The 8,749-nt window shown below is 35.1% G+C and overlaps 1 pseudogene; it reads left to right on the top strand.

Annotated features, from left to right (window-relative positions):
- Positions 1 to 2,965: 2,965 nt before the first annotated feature.
- On the top strand, positions 2,966 to 8,531 carry LOC133307015 (probable disease resistance protein At5g66900; annotated as a pseudogene).
- Positions 8,532 to 8,749: the final 218 nt, after the last annotated feature.

An 8,749-nucleotide genomic window follows, 5' to 3' on the forward strand; every position in this document is an offset into this window, starting at 1 on the left:
AATCTATCAAGCTTCCTCTTTCTTCCTTGGTGTCCATGATTTTGAAGACAATGAGATAGTGCACTTTTTTATATTGAAGGAAGGAATGAATGACTTATTAAACTTAGATATTTACTTAGTGTTTCAACTTTGCAAACTATCTTCTCATTGGTTGATTTTCTATGCACTTGGCCTTGTCATCTTTTTAATACCACATTCTAGAACACTTCATCCTTAAAGAGAAAGGAAGTGGCGTGAAACAAGAAGGCATATGGCTGAAAATATCAAGCCAAACAACTTGATTAATAAGTTACTCACTTATCCTACAACTTTTGACTTTCAAAATGAATTCTCATTGGTTCATTCATCTTTAGACTTTCAACATAAATTTCTATTGGTTCTTTATTTCAACCAAGACCTTTTGACACTTAAAATCATTTCCATTGGCTACTTTTATTGGCTACTTGCTATGTCTCAAAGTGTAGCCAATTACATGAAACCAAGTGAGTAAATCTTTACATGTCACCTTTGAATTTCAAACTTAAATCCTATTGGCTTATTTCTTCTTAAGACTTTCAGCCTTAATTTTTATTGGCTAATTCCTATAAACATTTGACTCCCTTGACTTTAATAATACAATGACACAAGGAACTCATATAGTTATCTAATATGTATAGGAATTTCACAATTTTTACTAACTTTCAAAGTTTTATTGATTTTACACATAATTTGACTTGTTTCAATTTTTATCGAATATGTATATCCTTTTATAAAAAGTAAATTATTGAAAAAAAATTCATTTCTATCTTTTGTTGGAATATTACGGGAAGCTCAAAACTCTTTCTAAATAATATTTCCATCAATGGTCCAAATGAAAAATCACAATAAGTAGGTTGATATCACATCTTAACTCAAAATGTAGTGAGTTTACAGATTTTTTTTCCACTTATATGATACTTGGTTAATTCGACATCTTTAACTCAAAATTAAAAATAAACTTTTAATATCTACAGATTACAAAGCTCACACGAAATAAGATGTCATTAATCGTGTTAAGAGAGAGAGAGAAACAAAAGACATATAAGGTAATTAATTAGTTGAATGGGGAACAAAACCCAAGGAGACAAGTGCAGAGGAATCTATTGGCGTAAAAGGCAAAAACCATAGGTTCAACATGGTGCTTAAGTGGAATCCGAGACAAATTAAACCAAACAGAGGTCAGAGTTGGGGTTGTGGTAGAACACAAAATCTGATCATGGTTGGCATAGTACTTATGGGCAAGCCATAAAGAGCCAGCAACATAAAAAAAAGTGTTTCACTATTCAAGTTCCTTAGTATGATCCTCAGCTGAGGGCAGAAGTTCATTAAAGTCGCGGATCAAATCATGAACCTTCCCTAAGTATGAAAATCAAAACGCTGATGTGATATAACATCTATCAGGTTCTTGCAGACACCATAGAGACGCTGAGTGTCGTTAGTATACAATTCCTTAGCCTAACCCTAAACACATTCGCATTTAACATTAGCACAAAAGATCTGCTTAAGGGAAGGGTGAATAGTGGATTTAATGATAGTGCATGGTTGGGCATCAATCTTCTTCTGCCTAGGGCGCTCAACAGCGACTACAGATTCAGTAATGGTGGTGAGATGGTCGGTGTAATCCTATCTCTCAAGCCAATGTTTAATGTCTGATGCCTAAAAGTCATAATTAGATCCATCCAATTTATCCATGCATAACGAAGCATGAACATAATTGCTAAAAAAAGGTGCCTCGGGCTTTGAAACAATAGAGGACATGTTAATAGTGTGAGAGTCAGCCATGGGTAACCTGTAAAGACAGCAAACGCTTACCAAAAAGCCAAAAACATATGGGGACAAGAGTGTGTACCACGAAACAAGCTCTAATCAAATCGAAAACTACAGAGTCAGGACCGGAAAAGGAAGGAGAGCAAGTCTGTTAAGATCACATAACAAACGAAGCATTCATGCGCTACCATATGCCGCCACAAAGTTTTGGAGTTTCGCTGCTTCAACCAACACTTGAGGACGTGTGCGATAGGGCTTGGGAAGAGGTGGTCGCGGGAAGAGACGCTATGAACGGTAAATGGGTTTGTCGAAAAGGTTGCTAGAGTGGTGGTCGATGGCAGCACTGGTTTGACCAGAGATGAGATTGACTATGATATAAGGCATTTGCAAAGACGAAGAGATCAGAAACTGAGAGGACGACACATTTTTTGAAAAAATTTATCATTGTTAGGTAGTGGGCCACTAGGTAAGCGTGAATTAGGATTCTTGTTAGGCTTATAATATCATGTTAAGAGAGAGGAAAACAAAAGACATGAGAGATAATCTGCGTGCCTTGGATACGCAACGGAAATACTATTATATAACTCAATAAAAAAGAATACACACGAAAATTACATATTATTAGACTTTATCCCACACACTAGACTATTTTATATACAATACAATCAACAAATCCCAACAACTTAATGAATATAATTTTAAAAGAACAAATTATGGTATAACTTACAACAAATAACTAAGGGTTTCTTTTTTCTCATGTTACAGAAATTCGTGCAACCGTTTTTTAACTATGTATTCTTGAAGTACATAATTAAAAGAAAACCAGCAATAATTTTTTAACTGATTTTCTTTTAATTATGTACTTTGAGAATAAATAGTTAAAAAAACGATGGGAGGAATGTCTGCAAGATGATAAACCCATTTTCCAATAACTAATAATACATAAGCTGACCTATCAAATAAATATCGTTTTCTAAAATTTCATATTCGCATATATCAGCCATCTTTTCTTATATTCCCCTATTGGTGAGAACAAAAACAGCTGGAATTGGATTCTCTCCAATGTAACAGCGTTTTAGAAAGCATCTTTGAGTACATTTATCACTACTTTTTTACTTCCATTTGCATTATCATCGCGCTGTCCTTTTTGTTTTCACACAAACTCGATGTTTGACTATTTTTGTTTTGACCTTCGTTTCATGTAGCTCGCCTATGTTTGTTTGACCCACTCACATCTCAGTTTCTGATTTGGGGCGTGTTTGGTTTGGTTCTCTGGAAAGTTCATGGCTATGCTTCCAGATGCTGCTGTTGGAGCTTTGGTTGGGGAACTGCTGCGTACTGTTTTGGAAATCAAGGACAAGGCTGTTAAGTTCACACCAACTCTACAAAATTTGCAGTCCACCCTGGAAGCAATAGGACCAACGGTTCAAGAAAGAGAGGATCTTTACAGGAAATTGAATCGGTCAAAGGAGGAAACGAAGACGCTGATCGATCGGATGAAGAGTGGCAAGGACCTTGTTCTCAAGTGTTCTAAAGTTCAGTGGTGGAACTGCTGTTATAAGGCATATTACCAAGAGGAACTTGAAGAATTGAATGCGTCGATTTTAAATTTCTTTAATCTGAATTTGCAAATTCAGATAGCGAGGGATGTTGCTGGGGTCCATTTGGAGGTGAGAGGGATTCATACGGAGATTAGAAATATTGTTTCAAGGAATGAAATAAGGGGCGTGTGCTCGCCTCCTAAACCCCCTGAGTTTACCGTTGGGTTGGATGTTCTTATGAAGGAGATGAAGCTGAAGTTGCTCCAAGACCCGATGATGAGTGTCTCGTTTCTCACGGTGACCGGTTCAGGAGGTTTGGGGAAGACTACATTAGCCAAAAGTTTATGTTGGGATGACCAAGTCAAAGGTATGAATTCCCACATTCTCTCTCTCATGTTGCCTTTTAATTGGTGCTGGTAGTGCTGAAATGAACTCATATTTTTGTGCGTGGATGTTTTAGTTTGTAATATTTGTATTTTTATCTTTTTTATTGTATGTATAAAATAAGAAGACTTAAGATAAAGTTATCTCTAGTAAGCTTAAAACGATATTGTTTTGAGATTATAAGATTAAAAACTTATAATGTCAAAACTAATATAATCCTGCAATATATTAGAATTACAAAAATACTTTGATTTCTGCCTCAAAATGATGTTGCTTTTGACTCACTGGAAATAACTTATCTCCACTGGAAAAATCCTTTACCCATAAAATAATATTTTTTAATAATACTAGGCTAATCCTTTACCCATAAAATAATTTTTTTAATAATACTAGCTATTAGTACTAATAATTAGCCCATTTTTCAGAAATATTTATAATAATTAATGTCTCTTATTAGTCTTGATACTACATAAAATTTAAAATTTTATTGAGAAAAATATTTCTGCAGTTACTACAGATAAGTTATTTGTATTTATTTTCAAAACGATGTTGTTTTGGGATTGAAATATTAAAAAATTATAATTATAAAGATTATAATAATTCTGAAATAGATTAAAATTATAAAAATACCATGATTTCCGTTTCAAAACGACGTCGTATTGGACTTATCTGCCGCAAGAAAATGCAAACCTAATTTTATTTTATTTTCGATTATAAAAAAGTCTTGAGCGCACCGTTGATGATGTGAAGGGACATAATAGAAATATAATATAAACATGTGACAAAACTTTCAGTAGGGTGGTGATAAGGTAGTCATGGACTCGTGGCTTCATTGCTATGCTGGTGCATTGATGTTTTTGAGCCGAGAGAATCTAGTTGAAGATCACATTTCGTGTTTAGTAGTAATATATGCATGTTTATTTCTCAAATAATAGCCCTATTAGGATTTCAAGGGAAGGCCATCATGCGGAATAGAAAAACATTATTTTCTTTTTGTTCTTTCTGCCTGTACTAGAATAACATGTTCTTGAGCTTGCAGACCTCTAAACGTGTCACATTTGGTCAGGTAAATTCAAGGAAAATATATTCTTTGTCACCTTTGGGAAAACGCCCAAGTTGAATACCATAGTGAAGAGACTATTTCAACACAAAGGTTGCCAGGAGCCTGAGTTTCAAAATGATGAAGACATGTTCAACCAATTGGAAAATTTGCTAGGACAGATGAAAAGCCCAATACTGTTAGTCCTGGATGATGTTTGGACAGGAGCGGAATTTCTTGTTGACAAATTTTTGTTCCAGATATCAAACTACATGATTTTAGTGACATCAAAATTCGCTATTAGAAGATTTAGACCTCTATACGTCTTGAAACCCCTTGGTGATGCAGATGCTATAGATCTATTTCGCCACTTTGCATCCCTGAATCAAAGCAGCTCTGATATTATCGATGATGATGTAAAAAAGGTGCTTTCTAAAACCTATTTTGTGATGATTGGAAAAATCTATTTTAAAACCATTTTGTCACCTTTCAGTAATAATGATTTCAAAAGAACATAGGCAGCACCAAAGACTTTCACTTACAATTTCTTATTTTATTTACTTCCGCTAAACAAAACAAAAAAAGAAAAGCATGGGTAGTAAAAATTTTAAGTTGGAACTTCTTGTTTCATTGAAACCACTACATGATTTGCAGATAGTAAGAGGCTGTGGTGGTTTTCCCTTGGCACTTAGAATCATTGGGAGTTCACTGAGTCAAGAGAATCCGGTGTTCTGGCGCAACAGGGCGAAGAAATTGTCCTAGGGTCATTCAATTCTTGAGACTAGTAGCGATGTGCTTGATTGTCTACAAAACATCTTCGATGTCTTGGATCCTAAGGTCATTGAGTGTTTCAGAGATCTAGGCTTATTTCCTGAAGCAAAAAGGATCCCTGCTGCTGCTCTTGTTGATATGTGGGCAGATCTGCATCGTGAAGATGAGGCCAATGCAATGGAGAAAATTTATGAACTGGTCAACCTAAACATGGCTGATATTTTTGTGACAAGGTATGCTCCTAAATACTTTGGTATACTCTGTGATATTCTTGAAGTGCCACTTATAATTACTGAACCTGTGGTTATACACAATCCGAACTTCTTCTAGGTTAAGGTTAAAAAACACTTCAAGCATACATAATGTCTTTGTCATTCACCATCATTCAAGCATAAATAATCTGAGAAAGCTTCACGTGACTGGTTTGATAGGATGCATATTGAAATCGTCAATCATGAAACTTTAGAATTTAAAGCATTTAATATGTGACGAAGAGACTGCTGCATTTTTATTTTGATAAAGCGTAGCTTGTTACAAACGAACCTTTTTAAAACCAAAAATAACAAAAAATAATAATAATTTAGGCTTCCCAGAAAGGCAAGTCAAGGATGATAGAAATGTGCGAGAGAGATGAGCTTTTCTGGAAACAGTACGTAGGTTGAAATGATCATTAGCCTAAAGAGTTAGCTACAATGTTGTATGACCAAAAAAGAAGAGATTTTGTTGGAATAATAACCTGTGAAAATTTCTTGGCAAGCAAATATAAATATAACAAAATCTAAAACTTCTCTAAGTTCATTAGGATCAACATTTGCAAGCTTCAAATGGTAGAAAAAAATTATGAAACATATAATGAAAGGAACAAGATATTATGCCTGCTTCTTTTCATATCTATTTTACTTACTTCTCTCTAATACAGTTAGAACACAATCTCAAAAGGAAAGAGAAAAGGTGAAAATCAGTTGAGATTGTGATCTAACAGTATTGAAGAGGAATTGATAGAGTAGGCATTAAAAAAAATGTAGGTATGATATCCTATCCCATAATGAAATACAATGAAATATGAACACTCTTAAGAGATACCCAAGATACTCCAAGATTCTAAGACACAATCAAGATATTATGAAACATTTTCTAGATAATCTAACATTTGATTATTGATGAGTTTATCTATTCTTAAATTATGGATCGCTTTAAGAAAGATGTAATTTAAATGCTTTCCTTCATGGCATTTGATTAAGATACCATCTATGAATCACATATACCAAATTGAAAGATATACTTTTCAGTGAATGGATCTATCCAAAAGCATCCTAAATGATTCAATAGCCTATCTATCCACGACTTTCTTCTTGTCACCCTGGAGGCAAAGTAGGGAAAAAAAACGTAAGCTACAATATCAAATAAAATCAATGTTAGTGATCTCTTTAAGGGTTTTGGTTTCCCTGGTTAACTTAAGTATGCTTCTTGACCAGGAAAATTGCAACTGATAGAGATTTGTACTACAATAATCACTTCCTCACGCAGAATGATCTCCTTAGAGAGCTAGCAATCCTTCAAAGCAGCAAAGAACCATTTGAACAGAGGGAAAGATTGATGATTGACTTGAGTGGAAACAATCGTCCTGAATGGTGGGTAGGACAGAATGAGCAAAGTATCATTTCTCGTGTATTGTCTATTTCAACAGGTTAGTTTCTCTATGTATCTCTCTGTGTGTGTTTAAATTATATGCACAAACAGACAAATGAGAAATGCTAATATGAACCATCAAACACGGGATCAACTGATAAGGGGTTATTCTAGGTTAACCAGTAATCTTGAGTTTTAGTCCTTGGGAATACAACTATGTTAAAACTTAGTAGAGAGAGCTTTGCCTCCCATGTGGTCCTACCTGGCTCGAATCATCATAGTCGAGTAATTGATGAACCGACTGATAAAATCCAGTAAAAAGAAATACTACTATGAATGGCTTCTGTGTTGTGGCATTTATCATATTCAATTTTGAAGCTATATAGGATGCTTTTGCAGATGAAACATTCACTTCAGATTGGTGCAACATACAACCTGATCAAGCAGAGGTTCTGGTATTAAATATTCAATCTAGCAAGTACACCTTGCCAGGGTTCACTAACAGAATGAGTAAACTTAAGGTTTTGGTAGTCACAAACTACGGTTTCCATCCTTCAGAGTTAAACAATTTTGAGCTACTTGGTTGTTTGTCTGACCTGAAAAGAATTAGGTTGGAGAAGGTTTTAGTCCCTTGTCTGTGTAAATTGAAGAGTCTGCAAAAATTATCCCTTCGTATGTGTAATACAAGGCAGACTTTTGAAAGCAGTTCCATCCAAATTTCAGAAGCACTGCCAAATCTAGTGGAGATGAACATTGACTATTGCAATGATCTGGTAGAATTGCCTGCTGAGGTTTGTAAAATTACCACCTTGAAGAAGCTTAGCATTACTAACTGTCACAAGCTATCTGCACTGCCGCAAGAAATTGGAGAACTTGAGAATTTGGAATTGCTAAGGCTGAGTTCCTGCTCTGACTTGCTAGAGATTCCAGAATCAGTTCAAAGACTTAAAAAATTGCGCTGTCTTGACATCTCAGACTGTGTAAGCCTTGCCCAATTACCTGAGTACATTGGTGAATTGCATAGTCTTGAGAAGCTCTATATGTGGGGTTGCTCAAGGTTGAGTGAACTGCCATACTCGGTCATGAACTTTGGGCCTTTAAAGCATCAATTACATGTTATCTGTGACGAACAGGTGGCTGCTTTATGGGGAAAAAATTCTAACCATCCAAATCTGAAGATAGAGTTGTCTAAAGCAGATATTAGCTTAAGTTGGCTTCCTGGAATTCATTCCTGAGACTAGTTTCTTGAAGTTCTTAAAGTGGCTTGGAGTCATTTGAAAGTTGTATCACTGTTGGTCCTCTTGTTTTACCTATCACCAAACATCTTTTCCATGCAATAATTGTGTAAAAAACAGGAATTGGTATTTGATGATACTGTTATTTCGGCATGACCTTTTTCTTTTCTTTTTTTGGTAATAAAAATATGCACGTTTTCTCATTTATCTGAAGAGCGGGATCACACGATACAATAAATCAATCATCTGATTTCATCATTAATTTCACCAAATACTCCCACAACCAAAGTCCCCCCCCCCCCCCCCCCAAAAAAAAGAAAAAAAAAAAGAAAAGAAAAAGGTTCATGAGAGGGTAAACCTCTAGG

This window comes from Gastrolobium bilobum, unplaced genomic scaffold (assembly GCF_033153095.1).
Source record: "Gastrolobium bilobum isolate Gb01-03AN ecotype WA unplaced genomic scaffold, APGP_CSIRO_Gbil_v1 utg7848, whole genome shotgun sequence".
NCBI lineage: Eukaryota > Viridiplantae > Streptophyta > Magnoliopsida > Fabales > Fabaceae > Gastrolobium > Gastrolobium bilobum.